The following is a 21,107-nucleotide window of genomic DNA, read 5'->3' as shown; positions in this document are numbered from 1 at the left end:
ATTATATGAGTCTCTGGTAGTATCCTGGCCTTCTTGTGTGTGATGAGGTGTTCCAGAATCATCTTGTATGTTTCCTGCTTCATATCTGAAATGAACTGTTTTTCCAAGAAGCCCCTGGTTCTGTTTAGTGGCCTGTGGTATTTCAAGAACATGCAATCTGGGCACTAGGGGTGATTGTTGCAGTTGGGTTGGCCATTGCTTCTAGCCTTTACAAAAACAGAGTTAGAAATACAGATTGAAAAAAACAACTACATTATGAGTTTATTCTGATATATGCAATTTAAAACCAGGGCCACAGGACTGCCTCTGATTTTAGAGCTTTTGTTTTTTCTCATGCTGAAAATCCAGTTTTTTCTCAATGACACCAATATAACAACCCATTTCCTTTATGTCATTATGTCCTTTATGTCACAATATGCACACAATAATTTCAGGGTGACAATACCAATACTACCAGCAATGAAATTATTATTTAAAAAAATGCAGTTTTTTGGTTTTGTTTTTGCACATTTTTTTAAATCCTTAGACTCTACCTCACTGATGGCATATTGTTATGTTTCAGGGTTATTTGAAATAATCCCTCCTTGTATGGTTTTGCCACAGATTGGATACACATCTGTATTTGTTTCCTTTCATCTCTAGGGTTTCTTTTTTTTAAATGTAGCTTCATTTTGTAATTATGTGAAGTGTTTATGTGGTCTCAGAGTCAAATCTACAAAAAAAGGTATATTGAAAGAAGTCTAGCTTCTTACCCTATCTCTTTAACTCTATTACCTCCCTCCCGCCCTCATCAATGTTCATTTTTTAAAAAATGATGATTTAATCTTTCATTTATTATTATTAACAAGGACATATATAAATTTATATGTACCCTTTCTTAGATGAACCACACTATACACACTTCCCTCCCACCTTTTTTTCCTTAATAATGTATTCTGGAGACCACCGAGGGATTGTATGGATATTCCATTGTATGGCTATTCCATAGTTTATTCAGCAAGTCCTCTGTTGATGGACATTTAGACTGTGGCAAGTTTGTTTGTTTGTTTTTTTTAACTTAAAACGGTAACAGCAGCATAAATAAATGTATTACCTTTCTCCATGCTTTTTGTCATTCACTAGGTTCATATAGATAGTCACAAAGATTAAAAGCACAAACAAGTTATATTAATGAAGACAAATATTGGTGAGAAATTAAGGTAAATTTACTGAAAGTTATAGGTCTGGATATCCTAGAACTCAAATAAAATATTTTCACTATCTGTACGGTTAGGGGAGTGCTGGCTCTTTTTCTGATTTTCAGACTTCCTAGGATAGAGCTCAGTCAGGTTGGAAAAGTAAAGCTGATTGCATTTGAGAGATGTGAATAATAGAATAATTATTTTGTAGAATGTGAAATGGTAACTGTTTCCAGAGGAAATTTTATTTTACCTATTGCTATGTGCCTGTAAGCTTTACAGAAAATTTGTATAATAATGAAATACTAGATAATTATTGTTCTGTTATTTGGACACATGGTTGAACTAGACGCTGAAGATATCTATTGGGAACCATTATACCTAGTTGCTGGAGAGATTTCTTTCTTCACTCTACCCTTTCAATATCTACTTTTCAGATATTAGAAGGTAAAAAGTAAGTGGCAACTGAATGAGCATCAATAAATCAATAAGTAAAGATGCTCTGTGTTTTATTTAGGACGTTTTCACATTTTCTGTCTTGCTGGGACAAGATGTGGGGTTCCCTTGCCTTAACGTTCTTTCCTTTAGTTTCCCCTCAGCTCTATGTAGAGATGAGGGGTCTCACCGGTTTCTCACACATGCTCCTTTATTCACCAGAAACTGATGTAATTTCGATAGTAATGCTCTAGTGCTAATGATTCTATCATGAGTTGATTTTATTGGTGCAATAAATAAATACTAATTAACACTACTGTCTAGAACGTTGCATTGTGCATTAGGGGAGTTTTTAACAAGGGTAGGTGACCCGAAAGAGAGAGCTATCAGTTGGGACCATGCATGTATATAGAGGAGAAATTGGGAGTGTGTTCTCAAGAGCTCTAGCTCTCAAATCTCACAACCCCCCAGACTCCCTCCCCTCCGGTTGGGAGAGGAGACCTTAGAGTTCTCACCTTACTCCCTTCTGTGTGGATCACTTCCACAGGAATGACCTGTGCAGGGCAGGGAAAGCCAGCTCTGGACAGAAGCAAAAGCAGGGAAATCAGGCATATCCAAGGAGTCCAGTAAGGATTTGTCTTTTAAGAAAGGCCAGTCATTCAACTTAAAATATGCTTGAAACGACTTGTACCTTTCTAAGCAGGCTGCCCTTCTCGGCATACCAAGAGGTGGGTGCAGACTGAGATGTTCCAGTCTGCATTTTCTAACACTCACAGATTTGACTGTGAGAGGGAATGGCCAGATTCACTGCAATTCAGTCATACCAAGAACGCAGGAAAACCAAGAACTAGCTGCTGGATCTGTCAGTCTTTTATTAGTAACATTTTTAATACATTCTTATCTTGCCTATGGAGATGGTTTTCCTACATAGAGCTTTTATAGTATAAGGCTGCTTGTGAGTTGTAAGTTTAAAATAAAATTTAATATCCATTATATATTAAAGCTACTTGCTAACCATTAATTTCAATAATTTATTATGTACGGATTGCATCTTTTCCTAGTGTTTTATTTTTAGTTTTATTTTTTTGGAGGCTTGTGGGCTTGTAGGCACTCATTGAGGCACAGGTTTCAAAAACCTCAGTAATGAAGATAAATGCTATTTTAATGCAATATTTATAAAAAAAATATCAGTACCAAAATAGTCAGTGATGAACACTACCAAAATTTTAAATGAAGACAAGTTCAGACCCTGCTTTTGAATAATTCTACCTCATTTGCCTCACCCTAATTCTGGCTCTGGTTCCAACAAACTTTTATTTAAAAAAGAAGCAGCTAGTCGATGGGGCATAGTTTGTACATTTCTAAAAATATTGCATCAAGCCATTATTTCTCTTGATTACTACATTTTTTGGCACTGCTTTATATTTTGCATCCTAGTCTTGGCCCTGTTTTTGAGTTCAACTTAGAGATGATTAAATCCCACTGTATCACTTTTGCCTGTAAGGCTGTGTATAGAGCAGCCTCTATAGTTGCTATTGTCTTACTATCTGAATTCCATCAGTTATTTGTATGACCTTAAAGAAGATACTTACTTTTTATTATTTTAACCTATGTCTACGTGATACCCAGTTCTGGGTCAATGAAATGAAAAGAAAAGAAAAGAAAACAAAAATCTCTACTGAAAGCGAAAAATCATTTTATGTTACCACATGGACAAAATAGCTGATTGTTTGAAGTTTTTTATTTTTTTAAATTTTATTAACTGGTTTGTAGTGTTGTGTAGATACAGGCAAGCTTTGCTAATGTTCAAGAAATTTTTTTTTTTTTTTTTTTTTTTTTTTTTATGTTCAAGAAAAATTAATCCTCGGTTGAAGTTTGTAGAATCAATCAATAGTAATTGAATGCTATCTGCAAACAGTACTGGTGATTACTAGCCCAGGTGGTTGGTGTTTTCTCATTTTCTCAAGAGGTGGGAAGAAGGTAAGAATTTTCAGTCTAGTAACAACCTCGGAAACTTGCAGAAGGGACGGGTAGGGATGTGTGTCAATAGTGCGCAGGGAGGGAGGCAGGAGCTGGAGCAGGGGAAAGCACAGTCGTCTTATACGGCTTCTTGGTTAAAACTCTGAGAGTTGTGGGTTTCACATCAGTCAACTTTCATTATTCCTGTTCCCATCTTCTTTGATTCACATGGTTTCAGTTTCTTTCCAAACGTCTTTGGTGTAAAACCTTATGGTCATGAAACAGAGTAGTTGAAAATGTTGACAAAAAATTTTGGAAGCAATCACTGAAATTTGCACAACTTTACTAGCAGTTATTTTTAGTGTGAAAAACAGTGCTATTCTATAGTAAATGTGCATTAGGGATGTTTATGTCATTATTATATAGCTACTTAGAGAAATAAGACCACGATGTTATATATGTTTCCAGAAAACGGAACTTATTGGGAAGCAAAGAAGTAGACATTTTATATATATTCCTTAAAGTACAAGAGGCACATTTTATTGTGTGGAAAATACGATTTGTCTAAACGGGAGGAGACGTAGCTATTTTGCATACCACTAACTTGTATTTAATATTGGATTTAAAAAATATGAACTTTAAAACGGTTAGGTTGTCTTTTGAAGTCCAGACATAATTTTCGTAGTGATATGAAATAGGATGAAACAGGAAAGTTATTGGGAGATGGCACTGAATTTTAAAAATAAACAGAAAGTGTATTTTCCTGTAGAATCATATTTATATAATCAGCATCGACGTAATCCTTTGACTGACTTGTCTGCTAATCCTATGATAAGTTCATAATTCAATTAATTGCATGCATTGTATATACTAATTCATTTAAGAAAAATGAGCTGTCATCATTATCCAGAAGTATTTATGGGGTGACTAATAGTTCAAGGTGCTGGCTTTGCATGTCAGTAAACAGACTTTCTACTTCTAGGAAGCTTGAACTAAAATTAAAAAGAAATTGAAATTAAGAAGAAAAAAGATAACATCTGAAAAAGGATAAACAGACAAAAAGTAATCCTGCAAGACCCATAGAAGACATAATAGGAATTTAGATAATCAGTCACAGCTCATTAACAAATTCCTACTGAGGGCATTTTCAAAAAAAAGGAAGAAAGAAAGAAAAAAGAAAATGTATTGGGTACCCCCTAAACATTTTTGCTATAATCTCTCAATTATGGTCAAACGATGGGCATAAGGCAGAGGCATCCCATAGAAATACGTACAAATGAAGGAGGAGATTGGCTTTCATTCAGGTGGGAACCGCACAAGAAACAGTATGTCAGTTGGACAGAATTGGAAGCTTTTTAAGTAATTTTGGAAAGTTGGCTATGTTGTGGAGGACCCATTAGGACAAGCTTCAGCACGCTCACTTTTTTGTGCAGGTAAAGGAAACCTGAAATGTGTTTGAGCTGAGAGAGTGACCCAGCCAAGAACTGTGAATGGCAGAGCAGATGGAGCGTGGCACGTGGTGGGCCCCTTTGCCGTACAGCGAGTAGCAGAACTGGCTCAGCTTTGAAGGCGGCATTCTTTTAAGGCTGTGTGTCAGTCAACTTTCCTAGAGTAGTCCCGAATAGTAGTGGCTTATTGATTTGATCACCAATGATTTAGAACCACAAATATTTTCTCTGATTTGCTGCCCGACTGAAAGCATCTGACTGTGTGAAACAAATGTTGAATAAATAAGATGTTGAAATCTCTAGAATATTCTAACATTTCGTGACAGTCTGCGGTGATGTTTGAGCAAATGCAAACAAGAGTGTTCCTCTTTTCTTCTTCCTATTAAAAAGAATTTCTTGAAAGAAGTAGGATTTCAGAAGGTCCTTCAAACGAGGAAGGCTGAACATGTATGGGAACTTGGGAAGCCTATATTTGCTTCCTCCATTTCCAGTCTATACAAGCCCTTCTTAAACCCTTGCAGTCACATCACCCTTCCATTCCACTCAAACCACTCTGTTGAAGATCTCTAATGAAACTCTCCTTCCTCTTCCTTACTCCTCTTAACCCTCAGAAGCTTTTTGTGCTATGTCTACCTCTCATTGCTCCAGCCACATTTTTCTGCTGGTATTTCTGGATCGTCTTCATCATCTTCCCTCCTAACATCATTGCAGTTATCTGTCCTCAGCAGTTTTCAGCTCATCAACACTCTCGAGGGATGGACCATTCTAGAACATTGAGAACTCCCAGACTTGCAAAGAATTCTTTCAGAATGTGGCTTGAGCTTACTGAAGCATCCTTTGTAGGAAGAGAACACGCAGGCGAGTTTGGAACACAAAAACAATAACGGTACCACACTGGGTGGCAGAATAGCTATTTTCTTAGGGGAGTATACAGAGCAGAAAGAGATTAATGCTCTAGTCAATTTCTTCCTTTCATGCGTGGAGGGAAAATCAATATTCCATATTCATGGTTTCCAACATAACATTTTACTAGTGTGGTCAAAAGGGATTTATACTATTTGTTGCAAAATATCAGGGTGTTATTTTTATAAGGATAAACCAGAGTGGGGATGGGGTTCTTAGGTGCCACCTGGTTTTCACACTTTGGGGGAAGTAAAATTTAAGTGAGTTTTTAAAAGCGGGAATATATTCAATTGCTGGGAAATATAGCATAAAGGATTTCTGTAAGCTTCTTCTGGGTTTTTCTTGCAAGCTTTAAATGAGAATTTTCTGCCAATTTTCTGGCAGAAGCAGAGGAGACATAGCAATTTGGCTGGTGGTTTTGATTATGGGTTGTCTATATGGCATCAATAAAAGTAACTAGACCTAGGTCTGATGGGTACTGAACTTGCTTAAAATGCCAATAAAAATCACAAGAGTAGGGAATAAATCTTAAATTTTAAATATCTTTTTCTTATAATACATATGGAAAGACTATTTCTCAGTATTTTAGTGTTAAAAGTACAATAACTGGAGAAGAGTATGTTCTCTTCAAAGTGCCAATAAAAATGCAAAATGTCATTTTCCAGTGCAATTCGGCCTGAAATCAACCTGTTTTATGGTAATTATGGGCTCTGGCACCAGAACATAGCAGAACTTGAGAAAGACTGAATGAGTGATGGAGTCCAACCTCCTTAAATGTGAAACATATGAAATGATTTGTGTCAAGAGAAATCCAGAGGGCATCATCACCCTCCCCACCCGAACTCTGCATCAGCTTCGCTAGTGCTGCATGGTCACCCCACAAGGATGAAGGAGTGGGTGAGAAAAATACTTTCAGGGCAATAGCAATAGTGTAGGAAAAACCAGTTGGTGGACAGGAAGTTTCTTACCAACTGTGAGAAAGAGTTGATGATGCCCAAAGTGGTGAAAAGTGCCTTTCATTGGCAAACTCTGGTACGTCAGTGTGAAGGGAAAGTCATGTACATTTCTCATACTCACTGTGGTGTCAGACGTAAAGACCAGTAATGTGTCATCAGATGGCAGCATATCTGGAGGTGGTATTCAGGCCAAGAGAAATGTGGTAATGCTTTTCACTTTCCTCCCTTTTTCCAGTGTAACCTTGAGCTCGTTGTGATACAGGTGTCCTGGCCTAGGGGTTGCCTTCGATCGCTTTTAGTCTGTAAAATGGGCGAAGAATAAAAGTATTTAAATTTGACAGTGTTCAGGTGTCCCGTATTATAGACCCACATAGAGTAATCGTCTTAGGGATTTTTTTTTTTTTTGATCAAAATTGTAATACAGTATATCTTTGAAAGAATCCATTTTCTATGAATTTTCTAACACAAAACCATTTGCCCACTAAACTCTCCCCTCGTTTTTTTCCCTTCTCAGAGGCCATTGTTTTCGACAAAGCAAGCTGATTCTTTGTATTTATTTGCACATCTTAAAATGGCACATTTCTATTGCTGTTTCTTAATATTTCAGGTTTTGGCATTTTTTTCTTACTTTCCTCTGAGGGTAAGGAGACTTTAGCTCTCTCCCAACAACCTCCATCACAGATGCACATGGACACACACACACACGCACACACACACTTTGGGCCTACGTTTTTTCAATGCAGTTATCTGAACTTTTACTTAGGTGGGTATTGGGAGTAGCTGTTCTTATGTTTATGTAAATGCTGTTATTCACTGAGTCATGCTGTATTTTACGATTGCTCTTTCCTTCTGGCACAACTTTTTATTTTCCCTGGAGTTAACAATTGTCTTGGTTTTCTGAATGCGTATATGATTGGTTTTCTGCGTTCTCACCAACTGCAAGCTAGGTCACTGTTCTACTTCCCCTCTTGGTATGTTCTAACATAGGGCGCAGTCTGTGGAAGTCATCTTCTTGGAGCGTCTCCCACCATTATTATTTCTGATGGCTCCTCGCACACTGTGAACTCTGCAATTCTCTCTGATGTAAGACCTCTTGTTTCCTGGCAACCCACGTCTTCCTCTTTCTTAGTGTGCTCTCTTGTTTTGGTTCACACAGTTCTCAGTACCTGTCTGGAGAAGGGTGCATGAAAGATACCTGGTTTGAGACCTTGTGTGCTTGAAAATATTTTTATTTTATCCTTATTCTTTATTGAGAGTTTGGCACAGATCTCCAGGTTGGAAATAATTGTCTTTCAGAAATTTGATGCCATCGTTTCATTTTCTTTTTGCTTCTTGTATTACAGTAGAGAATTTGGAAGCTATTATAAGTCCTGATTCTTCGTTTTTGACACATTCTTCATCATCTTGGTCTTCAATATGCTTACATTTTATGACAGTGTGTCTTCATGTGTACCTGTTTTATATGTTTGGCTGGGCACCCACCAAAAAACGTAGAATGTGTGAAGTGTCAAAGCAGAGGCTCAAAGTGATGGTTTAAATACTAACCTGGTGAAAGGGCAAGGGTGGCAGTTGATAATAACACCTCGAGGCTGGTAGCATGATACTCCACACATGGTAGGTACCCAAAAAATAGTTACTGGATCTAGAAGAAGACTCCTGTTTCCAGTGAGAGAACAGAACTCTCTAGTAATCCTGCTTAGTGCAATTTCAGGAGGAAGCTGTACACACAATTGAAAGATTCTCTGGGTCATGTAATTATTGCATGGTACAAGAATTTTGTTTCAAATAGGCTCAAAGAAAACTAGAGGAATTTCCCATAAAGTTCCCCATTTTTCCACATTTATCCTGAAAGATGAGATACTAATTATATCAATCTATTCCTTAAAAAACTGACAATGCCAGGTTTAGTTTAATAAAGAGCTAACTTTCCAGTTGATAGAAGTCGAATGTTTAGTCATTCTTTATTGGTAACCAGTGTCATTTATCCTTTTATTCTTTCAGTTTTCTTGATTGACTATCATTGATTGAAAATATTATTTGATTTATGTTGCTATAATAAGTTTCAATATACCCTTTTCCTTCCTCTCCTTTGTTCCTCCCCCACTTCACCCGTCCCCTCCCCTCTTCTCTCACCCCTTTCTCTCCTCTTTTCTTCTCGCTGCTCAATCGATTATCAACCAATCAATTATTCATGGGAGCACATACTAGATGCACCATAGAAATGATTTTTTTTTTTTTTTTAATGAGGAATATGGATCTTAACATTTTAGGTGCAATGTTGTATTTTTCTTACCACATGGTCTTTGAAATGTTTATAATGCTTCCCTTTGGTAGAAAGGATTTGTTTATAGATGCCATAAAATCAAGCATTACTCTTGGCTCACATAATCATAATCACCACCAAGACCACTATAGTAATGGTAACTTTTGGGTTGAATAGACCAACTAATTTTATAATCTGTTATACTAGTCTTCTGATCTTCACTACTATGGCTATTATGCATTCATAAAAAAGCAGAGAATAAAAGCTAGTAGTTTACATGCTGTAAAAATTAAGAGGACATGATTTAGGATTAAAGGAGGTAATGATTTAATTTTGGAGTTGCTGAGCTGAGCTCTGGTGGTCTGGGAAACTCCGGGGGAAATCTCGATGTCACAGTGACAGATTTCGATTGGAATATTTTATAATGCAATGGCAGATGCACTTATGGAAAGCTTTTCAAGTCAAGATGTTGCCTCGCATGACCTTAGGACACGATGGTTCTCCCAAGGCTCTATATTTGGTGAGCAGTTTTCTGTTTAGCCAAAAGTTGAAAATTATTCCCCTTGACACATTATTTAAGAGTTCTTTAAAATTACATGGTTTGCAAAAACTATTAACAGGACATAAATATATAGTCTTTAAGCCAGTCAAATCTATTTGTAGTTTTTAGACAGCTTGAATTAAGGTAAATCTTCTTTATGGTAATTTCCCTGGGGCTTCATATATGGCTTGTGTTTCTCTGTATATTTGCTTCCACTGATGAACTTGAAATAACAGTAACTTGGACTTTTTGAGACTCTCTGGGACTTCTGCGTCTTCCACTAAGTTGTTAAAAGTATACACCTTAGAAAATTTCAAGGATTCACCCAGGCATTATAGTCAGAGTTAACATATTCAAAAAACTTAAAATTTGTACTTTTTGTTTTTGATTTCTTGAGTCCTTGATACTGAGGCCCCATTGATTATTTTTGCACACTGTACATTTGCTTGTAATTTTTTTTTTTTTTACTTTCAAGCATTGCTAATAAATCATATACAGCATATCCATGACCATGTGTTGGTTGGTCCAATTCAGAATTAACCTACAGGAACTCCGTTATATGATAAATATAATTCAATACCATGGGAATATCTTATTAACTTCTATAATCTTTAAAGGTATGCAATAAATCATATTACTAGTAAAGATTTTTACATTTCATCTTCTGTTGTCAGTTAAATGTCTATTCAAGAATGGATTTTAAAAACATGACAATTCTGAAAGTTAATTAAGCAGAAATTTTGATTATTTGTTTGAATAATGGGAGCTGCACATTGACAATAACTGTTTATACTTTATACCAAGATCTTAACTTGACATGATGGTGTGTTTTAGCTTTGCTTGGACTTACTGTCAAACCCTAAAAACATTAGTAAATGGTACCCGTGCTTTTAAATCATGAAAAGAATCCTAGATTTGTTTGCAGATTTTTAATCTGTTGTTAATAAACTTGAAAGAACACAGCCCTGTCTAATAAACACATCAAACTAATGGGTACCAGAGCAGTTCAGAAGAGTGTTTGTTGTTTGGTGTTTAGATTTCAGTCAGAATTAATCAACAATGGATGGGGCCTGCTGTATTTATTAGCAACTCAAATCCCTGTGATTTAATGCCAGGTCCCTTTGACTCATTCCAGTGAACGCTGGCAAGGTTATAGCACTGATATATACTTACATCCTCGGGTCTTAAAAAGAAAGGGGAAAATAGAGGCTAAAATCAGACCATAGGATTGGCAACAAATTCCCGAGAGCCATTTTGAACTTAGCCCTACACAGCAAGCCTGTGAAGAGGAAGCAGTGGATTCAGGAACAGTGAAGGCCCCCCCCCCCCCCCCCTTTTTTTTTGCCTGAGGAAGACTTCAGCCATGCAGATGGCTTGCTGGCATAAACCAGTCTTCTTTTGGTTTTCCTTGTATATATTAGGCTACTTTCTTCTCACATTTTATTTTGCTTTATTTTCTCTCTTTACTCTAAGCCTCCAAATATTGAGGGAAGGAAAGGTTGCAGGTTTTCGTGAGGGGCTGCACCATATATGCACAAGTTTCTCACAGATGTGTGAGTCCCTAGTACATTCAGGGTCATGTTGCCTCGTGTCACAAGTCAGCACCAGGGTGTTCTTTGTACAAAAGTGTCAACTTTTGCATGAAGCCTCTGGAAACAGATGTAAACATTAATCTTGAGAATGCACTTTTCTGAGGCTCCAGAAACATGCCTACTTGTGCACTAGCCCTGGTGCTAGATATTCGCTTTTTTTTCAAAGTGATCTCATTTGTCAATTACAAAGATTTACATTCTTTACAGTTCATGTTCAGAAAATTCCACAGCCCTTAGCCATTCCTTCTTCTTCCCATGTCTGGGGGCTGCCTTTAGAGAACAAATTATTTGTGGAAAGATATTATTTATCTGGAAACTCTTCAGTGAAAACTTGATGGAGTCAGTGCTGCTCCAGGGACCATCTATCTCGCTTAGAAGATAACACTTGCCAGGGTTCCCCTCCTACGACTTCCTATGGGAAGATAGCCGACTTCTGGCCCGATAAGCAGTTTCACGTTCAATGAGCCATTGCTGCCTCATGTATCCTTCCACGTCCTTCCCAGGAACAAAATTTTCCCTGTATCTTGTGCTAGGTCATCTTGTCTCTTATTTGGAGGCAAATTTTGAAGAGCAAATATATGCCAAAATGGGCATTTGGTCAAGTATTTTCATGTGAAATATTAGGATAGATCTCAAAGTGTTCTGAATCAAATTTGTACTTTTTAATTTTTTTAGAAGAAACACTGTCTCTGTTTTTCCTCTGGTGCTCTTCTGTTCCATGATGTTTCCTTTCAGCAGATGATGTGGACCTTTTTTTTTTTTTTTAATTGTAAATGTTCCACACACACAGAATAAATACCGCAGAATTCACCACTTTGGAATGACTTGATAGTGAGTCAATGTCCTTGTTTTCCCTCCTTAAAAATTGTCTCTTCCATTTATATGGGAAACACATGCAGACAGTTCCTCCTTCCTTATCGTTTAACAATGTGTATAATGCATTTCAGCTGAGGATTAAAAAAAAAAAAGATCTGCTTCTTTAAACATTTGTATACGATCGGCAAACGTCCTACCATAGAGATGTTTTTTTTCACTGTTGTAACCATCCTGTATATACTCAGTGCTTTCTCTTGTGAGGGACATTTGTTTGGGTACTGACGTACTTAATTTCCTTATGGAACCTCTTTTAGATTATGTATCTCAAGGGCATTGCTTGTAAAGAGGAAATTGGCTGTCATGTGAAAAATGTTTATACTTAAGACCAAATGAAGATTTTTGATTAAAGATAGTAGAGGAGATGTATTTGTATCCTTGTTTATTCCTTGAAATAATAAAAAACAACAATGATGGAAAACAAACGAGAAAGACCATCTTCAGTGAAACTAAGTACATGCAAACCGTACAAACCATGACAACAAAGTATAGGTGCCAACGACAGTGAAATTAGGACCAAACTGAGATAGCTCCAGTGTGCTGGCACGTACATCTATGATCTCTGGCAGTAAGTAGAGGTCTTTACAAGTTGGTGCCCTGTCCTGACAGCTCCGCCAAGGCTCTCTCTTTGGGACGACAATCTAGTGGTTTGGATTGGCTGCAGGAAGGTCATTGAATTCAGGTTTACATGGGTCAGGGTGTAAACACAGAATGGCTCAGACATACCATTTCATCACTGTGGGCTGACCACTATGAAGTAGGAAGATGTTAGAAGGCAAACAGACTTGGAGGAATCCTAGGCAGCTGTGATGACGGTATGCTGGAGCCAGCTCATGTTGGCTCTCCAAAGCCAGTTAGTACATTTTCGAAATTTTGCAAGTCGATTGTTACACAGTCTCATAATTAAAAATTAAATTATAAACTTACAATGAATTAAATTATGTTAAAAGCAAAAGTAATAAGTACTCAAAACTCATCGCTCCTTGATGACCCCATTTTGCTATTATCTATGTTCTTGATGTACATACATCAATTTCATTGGATTGGTGAAGATGTTATATAACAGTGCCCTCGTGTGTATTTCTTCCCAACCCATTGGTCAGTGATATCACCCTGGTAGTTTGAAATCAGCCATGGTAGGAGTATCACACCAGGAAAATTTGCAAATGCTAAAAATCAGCACTTGATTTATTGTTTTTTCTGTTATTGAGACTTAAAGTGGTGGAGAAAATGTTAAAAACGCTGATTAAAATTAACAGTGTCATGTCTGTAGCACAAACAATGGAGGAAGTGTCCTTTTAGTGTTTGAATCTATTATCTGATTCAGCACGTAAGTCGCTGAAGTCATCGATGAAGAAGTGAAATTCCCAGACATCTATCTTTGCTCTTCCACCTGCATCTTACTTATTAACATAAATGAAAATGCCATCCAACATTCAGGTCAGAACCACACTTGTCAGTCTCAGCCATAGGTTGGGTACAAGTTTGGCAAAACTCAGTGAAAGTATTTTGGGAGAATCAATTGTCTATATGGACCTTATGATTATTTTTACTGTTATTATTTTGTAAATCGTGTCTTATACGTCCTTTATATTAATCAAACTTACAATAAGCTTATGTACGTGTGCGTAAAAATGCATACGTTATAAAAAAGGCATACATTGTTTTTAGAATAGTCAGTTAAGTTGTTATCAGTACTCATAGATGCTTTGCAACACCTGAGCAAGATTACCTCCTCACTCTGTGTTGGGAGAGGGGGACAGAAAACATGGAGGTTAAGCAACTTGAATGCAGGGAGCATGTAATTGGAGACACACCCTGGCCTCAGAATTAGTGAGAAAGTGTACTGAGGCAATATATTTTGAATTCAAGATACATGGCAGTCCTGGTGTTCCTCCCTGGTTCCTCTCACACCATCCCAGCTAGTCCTAAAAGATACCACTCAAAGATATTATTTTCTGTAAAGAATGTGCATGGGCTCGATACACAGATGTCGAAGACAAAAGAAAGAAGAGTAGGAGCTACTCCATGAAAAGTGGCATGTAGAAAGTGCTCAACAAGTTGTTATTATTATTGCTTAAGGCAGATGATTAGTTCACATCAGAATAAGGATTATGCCCACAAATAGAAAAACCATTTCAAACATACAATTCTCTGCATTATCAAACAGATTAAAGGCAATATTACTTTTGTGAAATGAGAGGTCACAGAAGGAAAACAATGAGTCAAAGAAGAGAAAGTTATAAAGGAAACTGTTCTTTGAGAACTTGAGAATTTTGGACCAAGCCAAGTTGTTTGATTATAAAGGACACAGACAGACCATCTGAGACATTAAAAAATGCAAGAAAAGAAATCCATGCATCCTTCTTTAAAAATGTACAGGATGATGACATTTAAACAATGTATATGTATACAAATTCTTTTACTTGAAATCAGAGAAGATGATCTCATGTCTAATGCTTTTGGAATATTAAAAACAAACAAACATACATCTGGGCAGAAGAAAGCCTCAATAAATTCTATAAACTAGAAAAAGTACATAATGTATTAATAGAGCACAATACACTGAAACTAGGAATTTGTTACACAAATAAAATCCCCACCATCTAGAATTAAAAGCAACAATAACAACAAAAACAACTCAATATTTAAGTGAAAGAGAAAAGTGAGAACTGAAGTCACTGAGTATGTAGAAAATCACAATAGAAAAACACTGCATATAAGAACTTATGTTATAAAGCTGAAGCCATGCTCAGGAGAAAATTTATGGTCATGAGATAAAATTTTAACAGAATGAAAGCCTACGTAGATCTCGTTTTTATCATTCCATTTCTTCTGCTTACTTAGGATTTAATTCTCTTTTTCCAGTTTCCTAACGCGGAAGCTTAGTTTTTTGATTTTAGATCTTCCTCCTTTTCTTCAGTTTCCCTCTAAGCAGTGTTTTCATTGAATCCCACAGATTTTGATAAATTGTATTTTCATTTTCATTTAGTTAAAAATATTTTTCAATTTCTCTCGAGATTTCTTCTTTGACACACGTGCTATTTAGAAGTGTGTTGTTTAATCTTCAAGTAGTCGGGGATTTTCCAGCTACCTTTCTGTTAAATGTTAATTTTAGTCTAAGACATATTCAATCTAGATTCTTTTCTCCATTTGCCCCGTGTACCTTTATGTGGGGAGCAGCGTGTTGTCATAAATTTTTCTAGGTATCTTCTAGACGTATCCGTTTAAATGACCTGTGGATACCTCATAGTTAATACATTTCAATCAACTTATTTTCTTCTATCTCAAGTAGTTCTAGGTCTATTCTGCTCAATGAATATGATATAAAACTTGATTCGTATGAATCTTTATTATATTTCTCAGCAATTTCCCAAAGAGCTATAAAGACTTAGATATTGTTAGACCAATCTTTATTCCAAAAAAGAATGCCAATTTGTATTCTATTTGTTTGGAACTGTGGTCCCCCTTTACTTTATTTCAGTATTGTCGTGCTTTTTGATCTTTTAGTTAGCCGAATCTCAAAATATCAATAAAATCTTTCCTGCCAATGTCAACAACTGCCACTCTCTTCCTGGCTCTGCCAGTCCCTCTGCCCTATGTTTTTCTCTGTTCTCGTACATCAGTAGCGTTTCAGTATGAGGTCTTATGTAGGCTTGCATCAACCTCCTCTAGCCTATGAGTTCCTAGAGGACAGTCTTGATGTCATTTCATAAATTTTCTCCTGCAGGTCCTAGAGAAGTGACTTGCATAATATAGATGCTCAATATGTCATTTAATAATGCCAATAGCCTAATAAAGCCTATGTTATAGGTGGACACATAGCGACCTCAAAAGCAATTCAGAGATATTCCTGTTTGAGCGGATTTGAGCAAGTATATTGTTTAGACACATCATCTAGAGACTCAATTTCCTACGGCAACTAATGTGGGGTGAAGAGGACATTCTGTGCAGTTCAGCAATTTGGGGGAAACCACAGGTGGAAAAGGGGAAGGAATGAGCCTTTGGAGAGGGCAGTGGAACAAGGGAGGAAATCCTCAAAGGCTGCTGACTACTTGTAGTCCTGGAAAGAGTGGGGAAATGGAGGAAAGGGGAAGCTACTGTGCAACTAGCTCAACTCACCACCCACTTCTAGAGCTAGCCACAGTGTTTGTGGAGAGGATAATTTCTGATAAAAATAGAGAACTGTTTTTATTTTTTTTTTAAAGTTCAAGCACATTAAAAGCAACTGTGGGAAGTTTTAATCACAGGGTGGTTCTCTCTTTTCTGAAAGAAGAGAAAAGACATTTCAATTTTAAATTCAGGGGGTTGACGTGATTGTGTCATGTCAGCTAGAGTGGAGCATGTCAACAATCGGACATGTTTTCATGGTGGAAAGTATGACCTGAGGATGTGACATTTTAAAGAACAAAAAAGCAAGTAATTTCTTCTGTGGGCTTTCTTCCTCCATAGGAACGCTTAGAACTTAGCTGCATTTAGAAATAAAAAGTCAGGCATCATATTCACCACTGTTTTAGAAATAGAAATCTTATTATGTGGGTTGGGTTTCTTAGTATGGTTAAGATACACTGAAAATAGAACAAGGGTTGTCCCTTAAGAGATAAACTTTGCTTACAGGTATCATGAAAAACTAGGCTGCTAGTGTATTTAAATATTTGTGCTTTGAATATATGGGAGTTAGTAGATAAAAAAAGGTGCTGAGTCCATTGTAAGGTTCTTGATTTCCAGTTCAATGCCTTCTGTATCGCTAAAGCATCCTCTAAAGTTCATGGTACCTATTCGACATTTGAGAAAGATTTGCCAAATGAATGAATTTTAAGATTGGAATATAACTGTGCATGCGTCATTTAATGATAACATCAGCTGCCAACAAGTATTAATAATAATAATAATAATAATAAAGGTATTATTAAAAGGATTAATATAGGCATTAGAAGTATAAAAATAATGACATAGGTTGGTCTTCTTCAAGCCAACATTATTGCATGTTTGGATTAAACTGTAGCTTGTGTCATATGACATTACTCAGGACAGTGACCTTTTATAGAGAAATCAGACCACGAGCCAGATTAACTGTACCCAAATATGAATAAACATTCAGAACCATGAAGCTGGAGAGGTTATTCGTTCTGAATAAAAAGTGTTGAATAAATAAACTCCTGGTCAGAGTAATTGTTTGTTCTCTTTAGCTAATTGAAAGATACAGCTAATTAGAAACATATTTTGCTGACAAGAGACCTTTTCCAAAGTGATCTTTCCGCTTGCTCTGTCATAACTCTAAGCGAATTCCTTTCTTTTGTAGCTGGGCCTTACAGGCATGTCATTAAAGTTTTAGACGGGAGGATATGTGTGTGCACATAACGTGAGGTGTATTGTTTATAGCTTCTTTCTAGATGTGCAAAATTGTTTTTTTTCCTCCAGAATTTTCATTTATAAACCAAGATGCTTTGTTATCAGTAACGTGTTGTTTATGCCTCATAACCAATGGCGGTGCCCTGGGAAGAGTGCGGAAAGTGACATGCACATCAATGTTTTTTACCATAGACATTCTGAAGAGAATTACAACTAGGTTTTCTTTCTTTTTTCATGACATTTGTGTTCAGGAAAGCCTCTTTTGGGTTGGGTTGCCTCATCAAATGCATGGTTCCCAATCCGGAGCTCTGCTCTTTAGCAGAGCAACCTCCTCCCACTCAGGGGCCTGGATTCCAGTTCCGGTCCTGCCTTTCCTGGCCCCGCGTGGCTTCAGTTTAGCAACCCTACTTTTCAACCTCTCTGAGCCTTAGTTTCCTCATTTGTAAAATGGAGGAAACCATCGTAGGGCTGTTTGAGGATTAAATGATACCAGGCTGCGAAGGGAGCAGAGCTAGCATTAACCTACAGCAAGCTGGTACCTCTTCTCCACCCGCCTCTTTCTGAGGAGGAGGATTTACGACTGTCCTGCCTGCAGGAGACAGGAAAGGAGACTGACGGAGGCGTTATGCTCTCCAGGTGTTCCCAACATCCAAGCTCCTCAACATGGCGCACGTGTGCTCTGAGGCCTGGGCTCTGGTAGCTTCTTCAGCCTTTCTCCTGCCACTTGCACATTTGTACCCTGGTAATACTAAATGGCTTGCAGTTGCGGGCACATCCCACCCTGCCTTGAACCAATCTGTCCTTGCTCACACTCTGTCTTAACTCGGAAGCTTCCTCTGCCCATTTTGAGCTTGCTGATTTCTTGTCTCCAACCCACCCTTCAAAGCTCAGCCCAGGGACTGTCTCCTCTGGGAAGCTCCTGGGACGGCCTTTCCCTGCTTCACACCAGACCAAGTGATCTCCTTTCCCTTGGATGCCATTGCATGCTGGGAATGGCTCTGTCATTATGTCCTCCCTTATTTTGGAATGATATGTTCATGGGTCTGTTTTCTCTGCTGGACTAAATTCCAAGAGAGCAGGGAGCAGCTAGTGTCCGTTTCTGTATCCCCAGCCTACAGCACGGTGTGTGGTGCAGTGCATGTAAGCCAGAGTTATTTGCAGAACCCTTAAACCCAGCTCCCTGGGATGGATCCTCAGGGATGGCAGCAGTGATGAGGTAATCTTTACTTCCTTTATGGGGCATGCCTACCAGTGGCCTCAACACTGGAATTCCTTCCAGACAATTTAACCAGCCACATAATCTAACCCTTCTCCAATTTGTGGTCTTATTCCAGAAGTGATTATATTTTCTAACTTGGAATTCAAATCTTTACATTATTTGTAAACTTTTTTCTTCTGTTGTAATAGAGCTTGTTTGCCAACAACATGTATTTCCCATTTAGTCATTTCTTCTGCAGAACACTTATTAAGATGACGGACTTTCTAAACACATGAGATAATGCCTATGAAATGCCTGAAACAAAATGGGCCATGCAGCTGATTTTCTCATAGAAGAAACCGGGAGGCACATAATAGACTGCCTCTCAGTACAAAAACAAACAAGCAATTACCTGAGCTGCTTCCTGTGGGAAACGCAGCATCCTACCACCCAGGGTGATGACTCCTGTGATTTTTTTGGAGGAGTTGCATCATTCGAAGAAAATTCATTCATGTGTTTCTCAACAAATGCACATTTTATTTTCTTGGACAGAAAACTATACATCTTTGTTCAAGTTTATTTTCCTCTTGCTACTTTGCTTCTTTTGTTTTTTTAAAAAAATAAATATTAAATATGGAATTCTGAAAGGCATTACAGAAGATTGAATGGTGCTTGTCATAGCCTGATATGTGGGGAGACCGCTGTGGGTTCAAGAAACATCTGGAAGGTTTGTGATGTGGTAGTTGCCTATATTGTCTTCTTCTGGGCTTCAACATTAATCAATGACTTCTAGAATTTAATTGAGACAGGCTTTATTTAAATTGCAGATGTTTATTGTTGTTAATCTGGTACAGATCCTATTCATTAAATCTGCTGTTAGCTTCTCTCTCTGTATTCCAGTACGTCTTCCCTTCTTACATTAATCTAAAGTCTTCAACAATACTATATGAATAGAGCCTTGGAATAAATCATATTTGGAAATATCTGTGAGAATAGTTCTTGCAAATCCATCAAGTGGAATAATAGGTATATCTGTCCCCAGTAGATAGAAGTCGACTGTGAATTAATTATTCATTATGATTTTTAGAGTAACAACAGGCCTGATTTTATATTTTTCCACTTTCTATTAGATAAAATGCTAGTCATTTTGTAGTTTGTATCCTCTGGGACTTCTGACTCAAATTTTGGCTTTAGCTTTTTCATGTAGAAGAATTATCAACTCATGCTGAGATTTCGTAGAAAATTATTTATTTAAATTAAAAATCCTCAAGTTTCACTTTTCCCTGAAAATTGGTGTACTTGTTATTTTAGTAATGGCAGTTTAACCCAAATCATTTCATGAAATTTGAAACTTAAGAAGAAATTGCTAACTCCCAAAAGTGTATTTTTGATATATGAATTAGAGACAAATTGTGAGGCATTATGCACTTTCCATTCTGAAATGACTACCAGATTTTGATAGAAAGTCTTTAAAATTTCATTTCCTAAATCATATTTTTCAAGGAGCTACTGAAAACTCTCTTACTAATGCCGAGAGAAAACACTTTAAGGGGTCCATGATTATTAATTATTATTCTTGGTCATATGGTTTGTTTTTCATACTCTTCTGATGCTCGGTAGTTGAAATCAACTGAGGTCCTTTCACTAGGAAGTTAGATACCGACAAAGGCTCATTTTCTGCCCACCACTCATAGACACTCAGAGGCAACATTTTACTTAGAGTCTTGTGGTCTGCTGGAGATGGGGTATTCAGAAATAGCAACACTGAATTTAAAGTTGGATATTATGGGGTTGGCATTTCTGCCCGATTTGGTGGAGTATCTGAAAGCAGTTCCACATTTCTTCACCCGGAAGTCGGGCTGACTTGTGATGAAAGATGATAAAGACAAATCCTAAACAGGGCTTCCTGTTTGTTTAAACCTCCAACCCAAGAGAAAATCGCTTCCAGTTCCCATGTACAATCACGGTAATATATTTTCTTTTCAGATTGTTAGCAGGCCGTTCAGCTTGTACTTGGCATTTCAATCACAGTGGAAAAGGTGAAACCTCAAAGACTCAGTGGATTCTCCTTAGGAATCTGAGATTGAATGACCTTTGAAATTAACCTCTGCCTCTTGTCCTTTGCTCGTTAGTAAACACGTTATTCATTAATTCATATTAATTGGTTCTCTGCTCCCTGGACAGGTTTGAAATGGTTCCTGTGATAGATGTAAAAGAAGGAAATATAGCTCTTGGCCTCAGGGCTCACTATTTCTAAAGAAAACCAGGTTAGAATATAGATGTAAATTTAAATTTAAAGGTGGGAATTACTCTGAAAGAATGATTAAATTATTCCCCTTCTAAGATGAGTACTTCTGCACAGTGAGGTTTTTAATTTTGTGAGTGATTTTTGGAATGTAAAACAGTAGA

General features: G+C 37.3%; 1 long non-coding RNA gene across 3 annotated transcripts in view; it reads left to right on the top strand.

Annotated features, from left to right (window-relative positions):
• LOC141572760 (uncharacterized) overlaps positions 1-21,107 on the top strand; it is a 325,193-nt gene that overhangs the window by 68,396 nt on the left and 235,690 nt on the right. The gene's annotated exons all lie outside the window — the stretch shown is intronic.

The sequence above is a fragment of the Rhinolophus sinicus genome, chromosome 15 (assembly GCF_057876585.1).
Source record: "Rhinolophus sinicus isolate RSI-liver-muscle chromosome 15, RSI-T2T, whole genome shotgun sequence".
Lineage (NCBI taxonomy): Eukaryota > Metazoa > Chordata > Mammalia > Chiroptera > Rhinolophidae > Rhinolophus > Rhinolophus sinicus.
The sequence above is the reverse complement of the archived record's forward strand: the minus strand, read 5'-3'. Positions and strand labels throughout refer to the sequence as shown.